The 21049-nt window shown below is 39.5% G+C and overlaps 1 protein-coding gene across 17 annotated transcripts in view; it reads right to left on the reverse strand.

Annotated features, from left to right (window-relative positions):
* EPB41L2 (erythrocyte membrane protein band 4.1 like 2) overlaps positions 1-21049 on the reverse strand; it is a 232103-nt gene that overhangs the window by 138680 nt on the left and 72374 nt on the right. The window contains exons 1-2 of one of the 17 annotated variants that reach the window (XM_066247975.1): positions 2775-2820; positions 2609-2686 (exon numbers count right to left, since the gene is read on the reverse strand). The exons of 15 other annotated variants lie outside the window; for them this stretch is intronic. The gene's annotated coding sequence lies outside the window, so the exon portion shown is untranslated. Of the gene's footprint in view, positions 1-2608; positions 2687-2774; positions 2858-21049 lie in introns of those variants that run through there. One more of the 17 variants, XM_066247973.1, reaches the window with a different exon arrangement.

Raw genomic sequence — 21049 nt, forward strand, 5'->3', positions numbered from 1 at the left:
AAACATGAAGGTATCTTTTGTTAACAATAATATTGGTGCATATGCGGCTAGGCCAAAATGATTATTCCTATTTTCTGCTGGAGAAATGGGAACAAAGCACTTAGAAATAGATTTCTATGGAAGTTGAGAAAATGTTTAAAAGGAGAATAAATCACAATGGGAAGATCCTTATTAAATTTCGAAGCTGGTCATATATAAACATTCCGAATCTGTCAGCAGCTTCTCCCTTATTTATAGGCCAACGCAGGAACAACATTGGCCTGACAAGCTCAAGAATGTCATGTTTCCTGTCCACACCTTCTCCCTGCCCATCTGTTTCTATACTCCCATGAAAAGAGTAAAATTTTGTACAGATGAGTAACTTCATGTTCCTAGTGCAGTATTATGCATCCGGTGGCTTCTTGATAAGTTTGTGATGTTCCTAGTATTCTGGGAACATTTATTTGGATCATTATCATATAATATTCTACACAAAAGAAAAACACGCTGAGCATTTTCTTCCAGTGACATCATAAACAGGCTCAAAACAGAGCAAAGCCAACACCAGTCTCTCATGATCCTAACAGATTACTAATACTTTCTCTGCGCTTATCCCACAACTACCTTCTGCATATGCCCCTTACCCAGCCCATCCTAAAATGCACTTGGTATCAAGTAGTAATCTACAATCAGTCTGATATTATTCCTGTATGAATCAAACCCTAAATTCTTTAGCTAAAAAATAACAATGGTTCAGAAGGCTTTTCTCAAATAAGCTAACGACAAATCCACCAAGGTTAACTGCACAGGATAAATGCACAGGCTGCAGACGCTGCATTTTAATAGGTCATAGACAAAAGCCTGTCAAAGTCAATCAACTTCCCACACTATGACAAGGCCACCAATCTGAAGCCTACACTGATCTCACACTTTCAAATCCTCTTCTCCATAAGCTTTGGAACGCTGCAGTCAACAGGCATAAATATCTAAACCTTGTCGAAGAATATAATTCACTCTGTAAATTTTCGTCAATATATCTTCTGCCATTTTAAATATTTACAGTATCACCAAAGAGTAAAATGGTTTTTCTAGCTTAGGTAAGCAGATCCAAATATTGACACTAGTCCTCCGGTCAGTCAGCAGAAGGTGCCTGTAGACTGTTAGCATATGGACCTTCCAAGTCTGGTGGGATAAAGCAACTCCCCCCAGGCGGGAAAAGCTGTAACTACAATGGAATTACAGACATGCCATTTGGAATACTTAAAACCTTTTTTTTCTTCCCTTTTTAATTTCTACTCTGAGCATTAGTTTAGCTCAAAACAACTTGACTTAGAGCTTCAAATTACTACTTTTTAGGTGGTGCTGGCTAGGACACGTTTTTCTTTCAACTGAATATATTTCTTTGGAGGTAAGATTCTCACAATTCAAGTACTTGTAAACATGATTTGGTAGAGGATCCGCTGGAGAATATGCCAGGCATTGAACCTTAGAATCCACCAAAATATTCAAGCAAGCTAAATGTCAAAGTTTAAAACTTCCCTTTCCAACTTCCTCTGTGATCCAGCTATGAGGTTAAACCGTACGTCATCACTATATCATAAAGGGTACAGAAATACTTACAAAGGAGATGTGGGCAAGGGATGGGGGTTGAGCAGGGGGGCCTATGACTGGCTGTCCAAATCCTCAGCATCACCTCTACAGTTATTTATTCCCACCGTGCCAATAATTTAAAGAGACAATTCTTTCTCGGGTCTAAAAATAGAAAACTTAAACTTCACAAGTAGACATGTTCCCGGCCCCAGTTCAGAGGTACGAGAACTTTCCCTACAGTGCCAGCAATAAAGAACAAACTTGCCGATATCTGCCTCCACCCATCACCATAGTACTGCGTTTTATTTTTTATTTTCTTAGAAAGTAGCATCGAAACAAGGTTATTTGAGGGGGGGTGGGCCTCATTAGACCGGTGGATCATATCAAGAAAAATCATGACAATTTTTTCTAAGTCTGGATGTCAGCATCTGGGCAACATGGTGAGTTTTCATATTTGTTCAATATGACAACAAATTCAGTATTCAGTAACAGAACTAGTTGAGACCTATCCTTTTCAATCAATATCACACTTAGACTGTAACAACATTAAAATGATATATGTTTTGATAGCTGTTAATGGCCACTAATTTGCAGATGTTAAAAAAATGTGAATTCAAATCTCTGCTAGTCATAACACTTCTTTCAATCAATCAGTCAGCATGAAAATGAATCATCTTACCAATTAAATTCAAATCTGGACTCCTTTAACATGTTAAAAAATAACTGAATACTATAAACTTAACATAGTACTCAAAGTAATTCAGGAATAACTAACTTTCATATCATACATGGTACCACGGAATAAATCAACTGTAAAACAGCAGGACACATCTATAAAGCAAAGCAACTATGTAGTTTCATTCTTTTCATAGGGCAAACCTGCTAAGGCAATTATGTTAAAGATAACCTGACAAAATTTTCCTAGAAAAATGCAAGCAAGTGATCTAAAACTAAACTCTGACTACACACACAAAAATGTTTTTTCACAGGACTTAGTTCAAATAAGTGAACATACTCCCTTTCCAAACAATGTACTTACCCAGATTTCATCTACTCTATATGTTAGCATTTTCCAAATTCGGTCCCCTGAATCCTGACACTGTCAAAGGCAAGCTTCCTTCAAAAGCAAAACAATCAAGCATATACAATAAAACGCAACTGTTAAAACAGAAATTCCCTAAAAATCTCCCCCTTGAAATACATACACAGCTTGTAAGTACATGGAGCCCGATGTCTGCTGCTCCCTGTCATTAGGAGACTGTGGAGAGCTGATGGAAATCCAGCCCAGCCCCACCCAGACCGGACCCTGCTGGAGAAGGGCATGCTCAGTAGAAAAGCTCAGCTTGGTTCCAAGTTACTTCATTCCTCAGCTAGAAAATTCACATGGGTCAAGGAAAAGTCATCTTCCTGCTGCCTGCTCAACCCACTATGTGAGGAAAGCCCACATAAAGAATAGTTTTAATGACATGACTGAAATTCTATGATAATTTTTATAATTCTATTATTGCTGGAAATTATTTCTGTTCTTGTGGGTGTGATTTTTACTTTTTTTTGGTCTCCTTCCCACAACTCTGTTTTCATTTCTATCATTTTATTCTACCCAACAGACACCAAAAGATATATACACAAAAAATGGTCTAATCATTTTTATTTATAAACTACTATTAACTGATGGATATACTTCCAGATATAGAAAAACCCTGTAAATACACAGTCCAATTTTCAATGTATAAAAATGAAATACTGATTTTGATTCATTTGTAAAAAGAATTTGCTAATGCATTCCACATTGTACTATATTTCAAAACAAAAGAATGGAATTGAACAAGATATAAAGGACCCAATAATCAGATGGGTTACTCATAACTTCAAAACCAAATTCTGTGCAGAACATGAAATTATTGGTGTTGCAGAAGGACAACAAGGAAGACAGTTCCTTTTGGTCTCCCAACCTTTATGCAACTAGCCTTCATCTGAGAAGCAATCATCCATCATCTGTCACATGAGAAAAAAGCACACATTTTCTGACATAACCCTAAAATAACTAAAAACAAACCTTTGTTTCTAATTCTAATAATTTTACAGGGAATCCTATCTTCCTATCCACCAAGCATCAGGCAAGACTATACCTCCTGAATGAACATGGAGAGAAGTTTTAGGGCTTTTGCAAGCCAGGTGAACTTCAATTGTCTATAAAATTTTTTTTTTCTTTTTTTTTTTCTTTTTTTTTCATTTTTCTGAAGCTGGAAACAGGGAGAGACAGTCAAGACAGACTCCCGCATGCGCCCGACTGGGATTCACCCGGCACGCCCACCAGGGGCGAAGCTCTGCCCACCAGGGGGCGATGCTCTGCCCATCCTGGGCGTCGCCATGTTGCGACCAGAGCCACTCTAGCGCCTGAGGCAGAGGCCACAGAGCCATCCCCAGCGCCCGGGCCATCTTTGCTCCAGTGGAGCCTTGGCTGCGGGAGGGGAAGAGAGAGACAGAGAGGAAAGCGCGGCGGAGGGGTGGAGAAGCAAATGGGCGCTTCTCCTGTGTGCCCTGGCCGGGAATCAAACCCGGGTCCTCCGCACGCTAGGCCGACGCTCTACCGCTGAGCCAACCGGCCAGGGCTGTCTATAAAATTTTCTAGCCTGACTAGGCGGTGATGCAGTGGATAGAGTGTCGGACTGGGATGCGAAGAACCCAGGTTTGAGACCTCGAGGTCTCCAGCTTGAGCGCGGGTTCATCTGGCTTGAGCAAAAAAAGCTCACCAGCTTGGACCCAAGGTCTCTGGCTCGAGCAAGGGGTTACTCGGTCTGCTGAAGGCCTGCCGTCAAGGCACATATGAGAAAGCAATCAATGAACTAAGGTGTCGCAACAAAAAACTGATGATTGATGCTTCTCATCTCTCTCCGTTCCTGTCTGTCTGTCCCTATCTATCCCTCTCTGACTCTCTCTGTCCCTATAAAAAAAAAAAAAATTTCTAGCGGCCACATTTCATAGGATCGCTGCTATCTGATGTCAACAAAAAGAAAAAACTACGTGAGTTCCATGGCTTCTATGTGGAAGCTCTCTTAACCATACACAACAGTTTGACTTCTCTCAGGATCTAACCCCAAAATAATTTGCAAAACTGCTCATGAGTCATTTGCAAAATGTCTTCCCTAGCACATCTTTAAAAATGTAACATTATGAAGTACTATAGATTTGTGATACTCTATAAAAGAAAAATGCTGTATGCCTCCCAGATTTTCTTTTTTTTTTTTTTCTGTATTTTTCTGAAGTTGGAAACGGGGAGGCAGTCAAGACAGACTCCCGCATGTGCCCGACCGGGATCCACCCGGCACGCCCACCAGGGGGTCATGCTTTGCCCATCCAGGGTGTCGCTCTGTTGCGAACAGAGCCAGTCTAGTGCCTGAGGCAGAGGCCACAGAGCCATCCTCAGTGCCCGGGCCATCTTTGCTCCAATGGAGCCTCGGCTGTGGGAGGAGAAGAGAGAGACAGAGAGGAAGGAGAGGGGGAGGGGTGGAGAAGCAGATGGGTGCCTCTCCTGTGTGCCCTGGCTGGGAATAGAACCCGGGACTTCCGCACGCCAGGCCGACGCTCTACCACTGAACCTACCGGCCAGGCACCTCCCAGATTTTTATATGGGGTTGGAAAGAGAGTAGGTGCAGGAGGGGTGGGTGGCAGTAAGGTAAAGGAGTGCTGGCTGGGAACCTATACCAAAAAGGTAATGTTCTGAATCCATCTAAAGAGCATTAGGACAAAGCTAAACCTTTTATATTCCTTTTTTTTTTACCAAAAAAGTCAAAAGCATCACTATTACAATTAAACATTCAGATCAATACAGAAATCCAGCATTTACTTTAAAATGTATTATCTTCATTCCACATACGTCAAAGAAACATTTGCTGAGTCCCTCTTTTGCACCAGACACTGGTTGAAGCCCTGACCACTTGAAAGTTCATCTTCATACCAGCCCTCGGGGAATTCACAGTCTAGCAAGGAAAATGGATACATAAACAAATATTTATACCACATGCGATAACGGCTCTGACAGAGGAACAGGAAGGACACAGCAAAGTGGACAACTCCCTTGGGGAGGACAAGGAAGGCAGAACGGGTCCTATTGTTTCAGCTCACTCATCTCTCATTTTAAATGTACAAATGCTACTGTTAATATGGTAATGACATTCCTTTGCCACAGATATTAAAAAAAGTAAAACCACCTATCACAAAGCCCATTAAAATCTTGCAAGCACCTGTGCAACAACCTACATATGACTGAGCAACACGGGGGTTTTATAGAATAAATAAATTTAGAGCCAAGAAGAATGTCAGCATGCAGGTACCTCTTGCGCCTGCCCTTCACAGGTGGAGAACCTCAGGCCGGAAGTTACGTTACGTGTTCAGGTCACGCAGTAAGTCAGCTATAGAGCCCAAGCTATTCCGACTAAAAATCCCATTGTCTCTCCCTGTGCAGACTGCCCTACCCAGCCCAGAAGAGAAGGGGAGAGACGCTGTGGAAAAGAGAACGGGGAAGGGAGAGGCCCTTTAAGGTTATCTAAGGGCCAGAAGAAATAAAAGCCCCGAGGTGAGGTATCCAGCAGACCTCAAAAGCTCCCACTCTCAGGACCCAAGAAAATCCCTACACCTCCCACTCCTAAAAAATAATTATGTTTCCAAAAATAAACAGGCTATTACCAAGAAATTATCTACTCTTCCCAATCAAAATGAGTATTAACCCTTTGAGTCATACTAACATTTATGCACATCCTCATCCCTCCTGACCATCCAGAGTACAATCGTACATGTGTAAAGCAACATTTAAAAAGGCAAATGGCCTGACCGGGTGACGCAGTGGATAGAGCGTGAGACTGGGATGCAGAGGACCCTGGTTCGCGACTTCCCTCCCCCCCCCCCCCCCCCCCGAGGTTGCCAGCTTGAGCGCGGGCTCATCTGGTTTGAGCAAAGCTCACCAGCTTGGACCCAAGGTCTCTGGCTTGAGCAAGGGGTTACTTGGTCTGCTAAAGACCTGTGGTCAAGGCACATATGAGAAAGCAATCAATGAACAACTAAGGTGTCGCAACGAAAAATTGATGATTGATGCTTCTCATCTCTCTCCGTTCCTGTCAGTCTGTCCCTATCTATCCCTCTCTCTGACTCTCTCTCTCTGCCTCTGTAAAAAAAAAAAAAAAAAAAAAGAGGCAAATGTATGTTCTTTTTATTTTCATAAATTGGTTATCAAACAAACATGATTTTAAGTTAATAAAACTGTAACTGGAACTAATTTCATTTTTTGAAAAAAACTCACTCCTGGGGGTCAGCGAGCATGAAAAAAACTCATTACTCAAAGGGTTAAATTCATACTCAGTTTGGATGTAGCCTCACATTGCCACTTAGCTAAACTAAGTCTGGGAAATGAAGGCATCAGCAGATCAAGTGCCTGAACAGCAGGGCTGCTGTAAGGAACCCTGGAGAACCACCACTACAGCAACCAGTAAAGTGCAAAATGCTAAATGAGTGCAAGTTGCTATTACACATAGGATTTCAGTGGTCAAAAAGTTCATCTCGGCTTCCCTCTAGAAATGGTTGAATGTATCATGTTTCACTTTATTTTTAAAAGTCAAATATTAACATATAGCAATCTCCTACCAAAGCTATTTATTTTTCCTTCAAGTTGTGGAAGGAAAACTGTTTCTTCACCCTAAGCCATCCTCCGTATTTTTCCTTCTCCTTTTTCTCCTTTCCTTTAAAAAGAATCCACCATCTGAGAGCCCTACTAGAACCGTATAAACAGCAAACAGATCAACACAAGGCTCTAGTCAAAAAAATGTGTTGTACATCCTTGAACACAGCTTCTATGAGGGCAAGTCAAGGGAACACTTAGGAGTATGCAGTAAGCAGTGTGCAGCTATGCATCATGCCCTGTGTGGGTACAACCCCATGGGGGCCATCTCCTCATTTCCCCTGCATCACAGTCTTCATCCGGCCTGCTATCTGCCTTCTGCACGGTTTGGGCACCTGCTTGAGAACCCAGAATACTTTCCAGCCCTTCACAATCTGTTGTTGTTGTTGTATTTTTCTGAAGTGAGAAGCGGGGAGGCAGAGAGAGAGACTCCTGCATGCGCCCGACTAGGATCCACCCAGCATGCCCGCCAGGAGGTGATGCTCTGCCCATATGGGGCATTGCTCTATTGCAACCAGAGCCATTCTAGCGCCTGAGGCAGAGGCCACAGAGCCATCCTCGTGCCTAGGCCAACTTTGCTCAAGTGGAGCCCTGGCTGCAGAGGGGAAGAGAGAGATAGAAAGAAAGGAGAGGGGGAAGGGTAGAGAAACAAATGGGCACTTCTCTGTGCCCTGGCCAGGAATCAAACCTTAGACTTCTACACACCGGTCGATGCTCTACTACGGAGCCAACTGGCCAAGGCCCTTTCACAATTTTAACAGCTTCATAATTTGAAGCTGCAGATTCACTCATTTCTGTCTATAGCTTCACCTTCAAAGCCTAACTCTCAAAATTTGAATTATGAAGGAATACCCTAAGCACAAGTGTTATATGTTCTCAATCCAGACCCTACCCACTCACATCAAAAAAGCAAAGAATTTCCAACATCAAGCCAGAGAACTCACCGGTACCGTTCCCTATGAAATATTGAATTCTGTACTTTTGGGTTTTACAACAATCCATTCATCCGGGAAGGAATTGCTCTCTGCTACTGGTAGCTGCTAAGGATACAGACATGAGTAAAACTTGGCTCCAGCAGGGCAAAACAGGGCACTTAAATAAATAACTGTACTACAAGAAGAGTAAGAGTTAAAATATAGGCACAAACAATTCAACAGTAGCTGACTTGATGAGGGAAGAATGTGTCCTAATGTGACATTTGAGCGGACCTTGAAGGATAAGAAGGAGCTTACTGGGCCAAATGTAAGTGGGTATAAGTACACTCCTCACCGTGGGAACAGTAAGTAAAGGGCACAACATCATAAAAGATAAATGTGTTGCAGAGAATGGTTTAAGTAACTCAATTGCCTGCAACACAAGGTAAGGAGTCGAGGAAAGGAACAGGGAGGCAGCCAAATAATGAATGAGCAGTAAGCTAAGCTCAGACGTTTTAATGCTATCCTGTGGGCAATAGAAAGCACTATGAAATTCATACTTCTGAAGGATTACTTTGGCAGTTGTGTGAGAACAACTGACACAATGAAAGGAAACTTTCATTAAGGTGATGCTCCAGTGATCCAGGAAACAGCATCTACACTAAGACAAAGGCAACAACGATTCAAAGGAATGGAGTCAATAAATATTTAGTAGGCACAATGGACACGATCTGATAATAAATTGGATTGTTGAAGTAATGGAGCACAAAGTTCTTAGGTTCCCAGCAGTCAGAGGTGAGATAGTGGTGCTATTCACCTAGACAAGGATTTTCAAAAGGTAGGAAACAGGGATAAAAGCAGCACAAGATTCCATTTTTAATGCATCTGAGCTGAAGTGACTGTGTGACATCCAGGTGGAAAATCCAGATGGTTGGAAATACATGTCCAAACCACAGAGTTTGGGTTTCCATGATAAGATTTGGAACGACTTCATCAATGTTATTTGGAGCTATGGAAGTGGATGACACACCAGGCAAACAGAGGGGGAAATGCTCACAATTCCAAGAGAGGGAGTGCTAAGAACCTATAAAGGAGGCTGGGAAGGTCTGGCTTAAGAGAAAAGAACAGAAAACCAAAAAAAATACTGCCAAGAACAGGCATGGCCAATATACGGCCCGCGGGCGGCATCTGGCCCACGTAATGAGTTTATGTGGCCCGCGATTAAATTTTTAATATTCTCCGCACGACGCACTGTGGAAATAAGTGGTACTTTTAAATCGTTATACATAAACTATGATATCTTCAGTAGTCTTCAGCTCAACTTTTATTTGTGAACAAACTTTTTCTTTAATGAATCTAAATAAAAGTACAAGATCAAGACTGAATGATTTACATTTAGAGGCTGTGTTAAGAATAGCTACTACAAGTATAGAGCCAGATATTAAAAAAATAATAGGCAATGCAAAGCGCCTCAACGCATCACATTAGTTTTTTTGTTAATTTGTTGTACTGAATTACTTACATTTATTCATAAACAAATTACATAATAATATTTTGTTTACTTAAACAAATTGTTTTTATATTTAACATTTTTTAATTTTAATATTTCGTCTGGCCCATGAAAAAAAGTTTTCTTTCTAATCTGGCCCAGGAGCAAAAACTGTTGGCCATGCCTGGCCAAGAAGATAAGAGTCAAGCTGGGAGGAGTAGACAACATGACAGCAAAGGGCAGATTGCTTCAGGCACCAATAAGATTTTAAAAGTGTCTTGAAAAGATTGCTTGGTTCTCAAAGAGCAACTTCACTGGATGGTGGCAGAAAAAGGCAACTGGCTACAAAAAATATTAAAGAGAGGAGTAAAGAGAAAGGTATAAATTAATCTTAAATTTAGCGACTAAGGAAAGGCTAGAGAAAAGGGAAGTGATAACTACAAGGTTGTGGGAACAAACTGAAGTTTGGAAGCTGTTTTGGTTGGTGCAGGCTTTTGGTAGAAGAGACATTGAGGGGAGAGTCTGAAGACACAAAGGAGAAAGAACAGAATGGACAGAAGGTAGTTCAGAAGAGATAGAAGAAAAAGGAGCGAAATCACAAGAGAAGGGTTTACTCTGGGACAGCAGGAGGAACAGCTCTACCTCCGAGGGAAGGAAGAAGAAAATATACGTGGGCTGAGAGAAGAAGGCGTTTAAGGGAGGGAGAAAGAAGGGAGTGTATCTGAAGCCCTGTTCTCTGTCCCAGATAGTTTTAACTTTTCAAACTTTGTTCGGGATTCCCTAAATAATCTGTCTTCTTAGATGTCAACCTGACTAGTAAATCAGTATCTATTAAATTACTTAGAAGAAGATAACCAAATGAATGTCATCTTCATATCAGTATAGAGGCAGAAAAGAAGTTAAAAAATAACTCACTGAAATCGCAAGGTTTGTGGAGGGGTGATTTGTTTTAATCATGATGTGTGCCAAGAGCTTGGCTAAATGTATTTTACAAGATACAATAACTATAACTGCAATTTCTATTCTCAAACTGTGAGGCCTATGTCTCAATAAAACGCCAGTTTTAAAGGACAAGACCATGAAGACCACCGTCATCACCAAAACCCCATAAGAATATGTGAAAGATTATAAAACAGAACTCCTTTTATAGAGTTGAATCCTTGCCAGGGTGGGCCTCTAAGACATTCTGACAGTACACACAAATACTATCTCTGGAATGAAACCAAAAAGGCACAGCTGCAAGACATCTTCCACTGAGGTTGTAACTGACTCAATAGCTGTTCTTCCTTTGAGAAAGAGTCTATAAAAGCCAGAAGCAGAGCTATTATCCCCTTCAAACTGCTTAGTGGAACCACTTTCTCCTGATCCAAACTGTAGCTTTATTAAAAAGCGAAAATGGACAGCATAGCCAGTATAATAACTTCATAATAAATTTGCAAAAGAAAATGTATATAAAACTTGAAAAAAGTACCTATATATGGTTTTCATTAAGAAAAATTCCCAACTGAACCAAAACTATCCTGAAATACAAGGAGATACACATTTTTTAAATTACAAGCCATCAACATCATAAAACAGGAAATCTGGATTTGTCTCAGATTTTTTTTCCTCAAACCACTAAGGAGTAACAGGAACCAAAAATTTAGATAATTAGTATCAGTATTCTCAATACCAATATATTTTGGACATATGATAGCTGAATATTTATAACAGCTAAGAATAAAAAAGACATTTTTAAAGCAATTAGGAATATCTCCAACATAAGAAAAAGAATTCAGGTATCTAAATCAATGCTGTATTTGTGATGATTTCCCTGCTGTAGTTTTGACTACGTTACCATAGCAACATCAACAAATACTCTTATACAAATACTTTCACAGCCAAGATGAAAACCAATAACCACTTCTCTAGTTCATTTTAATTTGGCTTACAACAAAAAATTCGCCCTTCCTAACTTCATTCCAGAAACTGCAAAACCTAGGATTTAACTATATAACAGCTTCAGTGAACCACAACTATCAGTCTCAAATTCTTCAGAAGTTAATGTCTGCAGAAGGTATAATTCCATTACTTCTTTGATTAAGACACATTCTGAACAACAACAAAAAGACAATAGGGAAAGAATTACTAACAAATGACTTACTTGGAAAATTATCTAAATTCTAGAGAAAAAAAAATAACACTAAAATCTTTGTGCCAAAATATAAATAATTCAATATTTTAAAGCCAAAAAAGATAAGCAAATTTCTCTGCATAAGTTTCTGACATGCTTTCAAAATCTCTTTTGTTGGTGCTATTGTTTTGAAGCAAAAATATTTTACCAACAGAAGTGGGATTGCTCATTTTGTGAGCAAGATCTCTGTTGAATGCTTTACAAACATCTTTACTTATGCCTCAAAACATATCTGCACAGCAAGTTCATTCTACACATGAATAGCATGAGGCTCAGAGAAATGAAGTAACTTTCTTTAGTAGGCATGGAACACAAAATAGCATAGTGGTTAACTGTCAGTCCAGAAGTTAGATAAACCTGAATTTGGACCTTAGCCTAGCCCCCTAACCCCTAAGTATGAGACAGATACCTGAGGTCTGAATCTAATAATACTTTATTTGAAATATGTTCTTGACATTACACTTCAATGCACCTGTAACCTCCCAGTTATCCTTCACTAAACACCATAAGGCAGCCTCTTGCTTACCTACGCTTCACTGCACAGGGAGTCTATACATTAGGACTTAACTGTTTCTACCTCATACAATAAATTTTCTTGAAAATAATCTTTAGTAATACATAAGAAAAACTGTGAAACGCACCTGAAAGCTCTAGATCTTTCTATCTCTCAAATGTGCTGGCGTGCCAGCCCATGCTGAGGACCCCTGACCCAATTTAGCTTAACGCTTAAGAGGAACTAGTTTATAGCTATAGCTGCAAGTAGAAAATTCTTACAAGCCTCAGCAGTTAGGCTCAGATCTAATCTTGCTAACAGAGGCAGGATGCGTTCTTGTGCTTCAGCCTTGCAGATATTGCAGGAAGGCGGCTTATTATCTTTAGAACAGTGTGTACTTTTGCAAAGATATTGTACAAACATGCTGAAACAACTGTAACCTTGCCGTTTTTTGCCTTTAAATACCTCTCTCCCCCCTAGCTGTTTGCTGTTCATTGCTTCCCGGTCAGGGAACCAGCGGACAGACGCCGGCCGGCTAATAAAGGCTCTTCAAACTCCTAATCAACTTGGGCTTTGGTTCCATTCCTCACGGGTTGTACCGCAACAACATATACATGTACATTAATAGATACCTAGCATTAATGTTAATGGCCACATTAACATGTGGTATTAATGATAATACCATATTATGCCTTTCTTCATAGCACTGAACCATTTGGGGAGAAGTGTAAAATTAAAAGTAAGCCCTATAAACTTGTGAGTTAACGTAAATGCATTTTTTTAAGTATATACCTATAGGTACTACAAACTCATATACCAGGTTTCCCAGACAGTTCTGATTTCAAATATGTTGTCCTACTGTCTCCTTAAGAAAACTCACACAATCCAGATCATACATAAATCGTTTTTAAGTAAAATAACAATCATCAAATTTAGAGTCTTGGGACTAAAAGCTACTACAAGCTAAGATAATAAGTAGACAAAAGTTGAAAAGACTGTGAGAAACTGTGGATTGTCGGAGGGAAAAAGAGACTGGGACAGTCAAGCTAAGTGGAACAGTCCTTGGGCAGGGTGAAGCAGTGAGATACACAAGATGTTCTGGAAGATATTGGGGAGCAGGAAGTGGTGAGTCAGGCAGTGGGCTGTCCACTATCACTGGATTAGTAATGTACAAAGATAAGTTACAGGTAATGCTGATATATGATGGCTGGAAAAATTGCTGATGACTTCGAAGGCCAGGAAAATGACTTTGGGTTAAAGAAGATAGGTGAGCTCGCCAAAAGATTTATTTTGTTAACAACTTTATTGAAATACTATACAAGTCACCCTAAATATAGAATTCAAGGTTTTAAATATAGTCAGTTGTGCAACCACAAACAATTATAGAATATTTTCATCAACCCAAACCCCCCCAACATCTTTTTTTTTTTTTTAATTTTTTTTTTTTTTTGTATTTTTCTGAAGCTGGAAACGGGGAGAGATAGTCAGACTCCCGCATGCGCCCGACCGGGATCCACCCGGCATGCCCACCAGGGGGCGACGCTCTGCCCACCAGGGGGCGATGCTCTGCCCCTCCGGGGTGTCGCTCTGTTGCGACCAGAGCCACTCTAGCACCTGGGGCAGAGGCCAAGGAGCCATCCCCAGCGCCCGGGCCATCTTGACTCCAATGGAGCCTCGGCTGCGGGAGGGGAAGAGAGAGACAGAGAGGAAGGAGGGGAGGGGTGGAGAAGCAGATGGGCGCTTCTCAACTGTGTGCCCTGGCCGGGAATCAAACCCAGGACTTCTGCACGCCAGGCCGACGCTCTACCACTGAGCCAACCAGCCAGGGCCCCTCCCCCAACATCTTAACTCATTCTATGATGCCTGATACCAAAGCCAAACAAAAACATTAGAGAAAATAAAACTACGGATCAGTATTGCTAATAAATATAGAGGCAAAAGTCGTCAACAAAACACTGGCAAGTCAAGTCCAGCAAAATATTAAAATCTTACACAATGACCAAACTGGAATTTATTCCAAGAATACAAGGATGATTCAACATATGAAATTTAATCAACATAATAAATTATAATAGGAGAAAAAAATACATGACCATCTCAATAGACAGAAAAGGCATTAAACAAAATCCAACAACACTTTAATAAAAAATTCTCAACAATCTAGAAGTAGAGGGGAGCCTTACTCAACATGGTAGAGGGTATCAACAAAAACTCACTGCTAACATCATAAATTAGAGGTAAAACATGAAGTTTTCCTCCTAAGATCTGAAAGAAGGCAGAATATCCTCTCTCATCACTTTTAAAAAAATTATATTGAATTTATTGGGATGACAATGGTAAATAAAATTATACAAGTTTCAGGTGTACAATTCTATAATACATCATTGTTTTACATTGCATTGTTCACCACCCCAAGTCTCCCTCCATCACCATCTATCCCCTCCATTCTCCTACACCTCTCCCCACCCCGTTCTCTCCTGCAATCCCCACACTGTTGTCTGCATCTGTAAGATTTTTTCTTTGCTTAACCCCTTCACCTTTTCCACCAGCCCCCTAACTCCCATCCCCTCGGACAGCTGTCGGTCCATTCTCTGCATCTATGAATCTGTTTCTCTTTTGTTTGTTTAGTTTATTTTGTTCATGACATTCCACATATAAGTGACATCATACGCATTTGTCTTTCTCTGATTGGCTTATTTCTCTTAGCATGATGTTCTCCAGGTCCATCCATGCCATTGCAAAAGGTAAGATTTTCTTCTTTTGTACATCTGAGAAGTATTCCATTGTATACATTTACCACAGCTTTTTTATCCATTCATCTACTGATGGACACTTGGGCTTCTTCCAAATCTTGCTATTGTAAATAACGCTACAATGAACATAGGGGTGCATATATTCTTTCAAATTCCTGTTTCAGGTTTCTTTGGATATACTCCCAGAAGTGAGTTTGCGTTCTGTTCATACGGCAGTTCCATTTTTAATTTCTTCAGGTAACTCCATACTGCTTTCTACAATGGTTGCACCAACTGCATTCCTACTCCTCACTTCTATTCAATCATGTACTTAAAAGTTCAAGCCAGGGCAATTAGGCAAAAAATAAATATGTAGCATCCAGGAAGATGGAAGGGAAGAAAGAGTAAATGATCTCAATCTGTAGTTGACATGACCATATACAGGGGATGGCAAAAGTAGGTTCACAGTTGTAAGTACACAAAATAGTTTATTCTTGTATTATTACTTATTCATTATTGTATTATATTCTATATGAAGAACTGTAAACCTACTTTTGCCCACCCCTGTATGTAAAAAAGCCAGGGGGGGAAAAATCCTAATAAGGGAATTGAGTAGTTTAAGGATGTAAGATCAATATACAAACTCAGCTGTATTTCTATCTATATATAAGCAATACACAATACCAAAAGTAACTGCATTTAGCATCAAAAAGAATAAAATACATAAATAAATAAATTTAACCAAGGAACAAGATTTGTACACTGAAAACTACAACCCATTGTTCACATAAATTGAAGAGGATCTAAATAAATCCATGTCCATGGATTTAAAAACTTAATATTAAGATGGGAATAATCCCCAAATTAATTGACATATTCAATGCAGTCCCTATCAAATGGCCAACTGCCGTTTTTGCAGAAATCAAGAGGCTTATCCTAAAGTTCATATACATAGCCTGACCAGTGATGGTGCACTGAATACAGCATCAACCTGGAACACTAAAGTCCCTGGTTCAAAACCCTGAAGTTGAGCACGAGCTCATGCTTGAGTTAGGGGTCAACAGATAATCAACATGATCCCAAGGTCACTGGCTTGAGCCCAACGGTCTCTGGGCTTCAAGCCCAAGGTCGCTAGCTTGAATAAGGGGTCACTGGCTCAGCTTGAGGGCCCCATTCAAAGCATATATGAGAAGCAATCAAAGAAACAACTAAAGTAAAGCAATTATGAGTTTATACTTCTCATCTCTCTATCCTCCCTCTCCCTTCTCTTTCCTTCTTCCTGTCTTACACAAAATAAAAATGAATAAAATTTATACACATAAAATACATATTCAATTACAAGAGACCTCAGCCAAACTAATCCTGAAACAGAAAAACAAAGTAGAAGGATTCACACTTTCTGGTATCAAAAACCTACTACAAAGCTAAGGTAATCAAAACAGTATGGCATTGGCATAAGAATATATATATAGATCAGTGGAATAAAATTGCAAGTCTAAAAATATACCCATAAATCTATAGACAACTGATGTTGTTAAACATACTAAGTCCATTCAAATAGTCTTTTATTCAATCACAGTTGACATTCAGTATTATTTTACATTAGTTTCACACATACCGCATAGTGGTTACACAACTATATAATTTAGGAAGTGGCCTCATCCAATAATTCCAGTACCACTTGGGCACCATACATAGTTATTATATTACTGACTACATTTCCTATGCTGCACTCTAGAGTGCATTCTTCTAGAGTTATAAATTTTGTAACTGTCAATTTGTATTTCTTAATCCCTTCATCTTTTCACCCAGCCCCCTAGTACCCCTGCTATCTGGCAACCCTCAGTATGTTCTCTGTATCTACTGAGTCTGTTTGTTTTGCTTCTTCACTTATTTTTTTTTCTTTAGATTCCACACATAAATGAAATCATATTGGCATTTGTCTTTCTCAGCCTGACTTATTTCATTTAGCATAATACCCTTTAGGTCCATCCATGTTGTCACAAATGGTAAGATTTCATTTTTTTTTTTCCATTTTTCTGAAGCTGGAAACAGGGAGAGACAGTCAGACAGACTCCCGCATGCGCCCGACCAGGATCCACCCGGCACGCCCACCAGGGGCGATGCTCTGCCCATCCTGGGCATCGCCATGTTGCGACCAGAGCTACTCTAGCGCCTGAGGCAGAGGCCACAGAGCCATCCCCAGTGCCCGGGCCATCTTTGCTCCAATGGAGCCTTGGCTGCGGGAGGGGAAGAGAGAGACAGAGAGGAAGCGCGGCGGAGGGGTGGAGAAGCAAATGGGCGCTTCTCCTGTGTGCCCTGGCCGGGAATCGAACCCGGGTCCTCCGCACGCTAGGCCGACACTCTACCACTGAGCCAACCGGCCAGGGCCAGATTTCATTTTTTTTTTTTATGGCCAAGTGATATTCCGTTGTATGTATGTACAGAAATAGAATACTGTACATAGTCTTTGCAAATGGTACTGGGACAACTGAATATCAACATGCAAAAGAATTAATCAGAACTACCTCACACCATATATAAATTTAACTAAAAATGGATCAAAGACCTAAAATGTAGGAGCTAAAATAATAAAACTTTTTGAAGGAAAGAGGTGTAAACCTTCATGACTGGATTTGGCAACAAAATTCTTAAATATGGCACTTAAAAGCAACAAAAGAAAAAAAAATAGATTGAAATAGATGAATTGGACTTCATCATAATTTAAAACATTTATGAGTCAAAGGACATTACCAAGAAAATGAAAAGACAATCTACAGAATGGGAGAGAGTATTTGTAAACCAGTAAAGGTATCTAGTCTGCAGAATATAAAAAACACAAAACTGCCCTACCAGTAGTGGCGCGGTGGATAGTGTCAACCAGGTTGAAAACCCTGAGGTTGCCAGCTTGAGTACAAGCTGACCAGCTTGAGTAGAAGGTCACCAGGTCAACTGTAGGATCAATGAAATGATCTCATGGTCGCTGGCTTGAGTCCAAAGGTTGTTGGCTTGAAGCCCAAGGTCTATGGTTTGAGCAAGGGGTCACTGGCCCAGCTTGAGCCTCCTGGTCAAGGCACATAAGAGGAACAATCAATGAACAACTAAAGTGATGCAACTACAAGTTGATGTTTCTCATCTATCTCCCTTCCTCCCTTCCTTCTTTCCTTTCTCTCTCTCTCTTGCTCACTCGCTCTCCCTCCCTCTCCTTTCCCTGTAAAATCAGTAAAATAAACATTAAAAACAAAACAGAAAAACACAACTAAACAACAAAATGACAAACAACCCAATTAAAAAATAGGCAAAGGACTTTAATAAACATTTCTCCAAAGAAGATATACAAATTGCCAGTCATCACAGGAAATGATATTCAACCTCATTACTTATTAGCATGGTGACTACAGTTAATACTACTGCATTGCATACTTGAAATTTGCTAAGAGAATAGATCTTAAGTATTCTAATCAAAAGAAATAAAAAGGTAAAATACATGAGGTGATGGATTTGTTACCCTCGTGGAAATCATTTCACAATAGATGTATATATCAAACCATCATGTTGACTTTTTAACTATATTACAATATTGTCAATTATATCATTAAATTGGGGAACAAAATTAGGCTCATGTGGAAGCAGCAGTAGTGATAACATATAAGGGACTGATATTAAATAAATTTCAGAGGAATATTCCATAGAAGTTGATGTCTAAATAGATAGCAGATGAAGAAGAGGCATAACTAAAAAATAATGCCAAGGTTGCAAACCCAGACTAGGAGAGTTTGCAAGATTTTGTAACTTTCAGGTATACGTACTGAGTTTGAAGTGATGATGAGCTATCTTTAGAGAGGTTTATAGAAATCAAAGCTCGAGGTGATAACTTGGGAGTTACCCTAGAAGTTAGAACGTCCCTAATACTAGCAGCATTTACTACTATTTATTATTCATCTTTCACCTTATTTCCCAAAAGTTACTATTGTTGAAAGTTTTGGAAATACAATAATAGAGAAAAGACATCTTAAAAGCCAGGATTTCCTTAAAAAATAAAAAAGACTATTTGACTGGCAGGGCACCCAAAGGTGCTCTAACTAGGTAACAGCTGCTAACGAGAACCGAGTTCAAGATACTGTAAAAACTAAACTTGGTAGAAGGAATCTACCTGCTTAACTAGGTACAGAGTATCCTGCATGTGTTTAATGAGAAAATATTCAGAAGAATGTCTCACTATTGGCCTAATAATCCATCAAAGAACAGTGGCTACAAACTAGCTCAGCAGGGCAAGCTAAGCACTAAGGAAGAAGAGGAAGCTCAGTATCAGATCATTCAGTAACTATCTGTTCTCTCATCAAATAATTATTGAAAGCCCATTAAGTGCTAGACAATTGTGAAGAGGGATGTGGTAACTGCCCTTGTGGAACTGGTAACCAGATAGGGGAGAAAGAGTCAACTGGGGAAGGAAGAAGTTGTTAAGAAAGCACAGGGTAGGTGATCTAACAGCGAGGAGGGGGCCCAGTGGAAGGAAGAACTGCAGCAGAAGGCAACCCTGAGGAAGTTACATCTAAATTGAGGCCTGAGAGTAGAATACACCTGGCAACACGCCCAAAGGTCTACAAGAAAGAGAACACCTGAGAGGTGAGCAGGGAAGTTCAATTAGTAAGTTAAAATCTAGAACAGCAAGAATCTTATAATGAAATTTACATTAAAATGTTTGGGCCTCTTCTGAAAAGCAATTCAGTGCCATGACCAGATTTTAATCATAAAACTAAAAACTTCAAAACTACTACTTTGACTACAATATGAAGAACAGATTAAAGAAAAACTAGAAAAAGGCAGAAAACCCAAACAGAACATGTGATTTTATCCAGACAAAAAATCATAGATGTATAATGTTTAAAACAAAATCATATAAAACATTAACAAATGGGAGGTCACCATCTCTGCTCCATCTCCTTCAAATAGCATTCTGCCTTTATAATTTTAATTTTCAAAGTACCATGACTGACTGACCATGGAATGGGCAGGGCTACTAGAGAAAAAATAGATCCATAAACAAAAGAGACTCAAGTTGGAACTGAGATAGTTGGTATGTATTTTGGGAGAGAAGATTAAAAGAAGAGTCTGAGGGCTGATGAGAAAGAATCAGAAAAATTCATGAATTAATGAAGAGTATCTTTTATATTTTACTGTTATAATGAGACGTCTTGTTTTGATTTTTTAAGACACCAGAGTAAAACCATAAATAGTCTGTCAATTCTTTGTCTATGTTGGGGCTTGTATTTCTTTAGCTATCAAACTGAAAACTGAACCATGAGAGAGCTCAGCTTTAGGCAGGTTATAGTATTTGAATATGGAAGGTATCAGTGAAATAAAGTGCATAAATTCAAGAAATAATAAGTCAGTAGATTGGGAGGAATTCAGTGATACATGGGAGTTAAGGAAGAGAGGGAAAACGCAAAAGAAAAAAAAGGGTACTTTCTCAAAGATAAAAGGCAATTATTTGTATAGCAAAGCTATTCAGTGAAATGGTTAACAAATAAGGAGAGTAGGAGGTTTGGAGGTAAGTTAATGAGCTCAATTTAGATTGAATAACAACAACAAAAACAAAAAGGAATAACAAGTAAATCAATATTAAAGATAAAATGAAATCAAACAAAAACCAATCCAGATGAAGACAGAAAAAGAAGAAAAAGAAACAACATATGGGACAAATAAAAAACAAATAGCAAAATGGTACGCAACCACAATAATTAGATTAAGTGTAAATGGTCTAAATGTACCTATTAAAAGACAGAGATTTTTAGGTTGAGTAAAAAAACAAGAGCCAATTCTCTGTTGTATACAAAAAAGCTACTTTGACTATAAGGCCTGGGAACATAAAAGTGGTATGAAGAAGCAAATTGTGGTGTACATAATAAATAAATTGGGACAGCAAAGCAAAGAGATGGCCTCAGACAGCAGAAATGAGGTATTTGTTTAGTGCAAGAGTAAAGAGGCCAAGTCTAGAAAAATAACTC

This window comes from Saccopteryx bilineata, chromosome 12 (genome assembly GCF_036850765.1).
Source record: "Saccopteryx bilineata isolate mSacBil1 chromosome 12, mSacBil1_pri_phased_curated, whole genome shotgun sequence".
NCBI lineage: Eukaryota > Metazoa > Chordata > Mammalia > Chiroptera > Emballonuridae > Saccopteryx > Saccopteryx bilineata.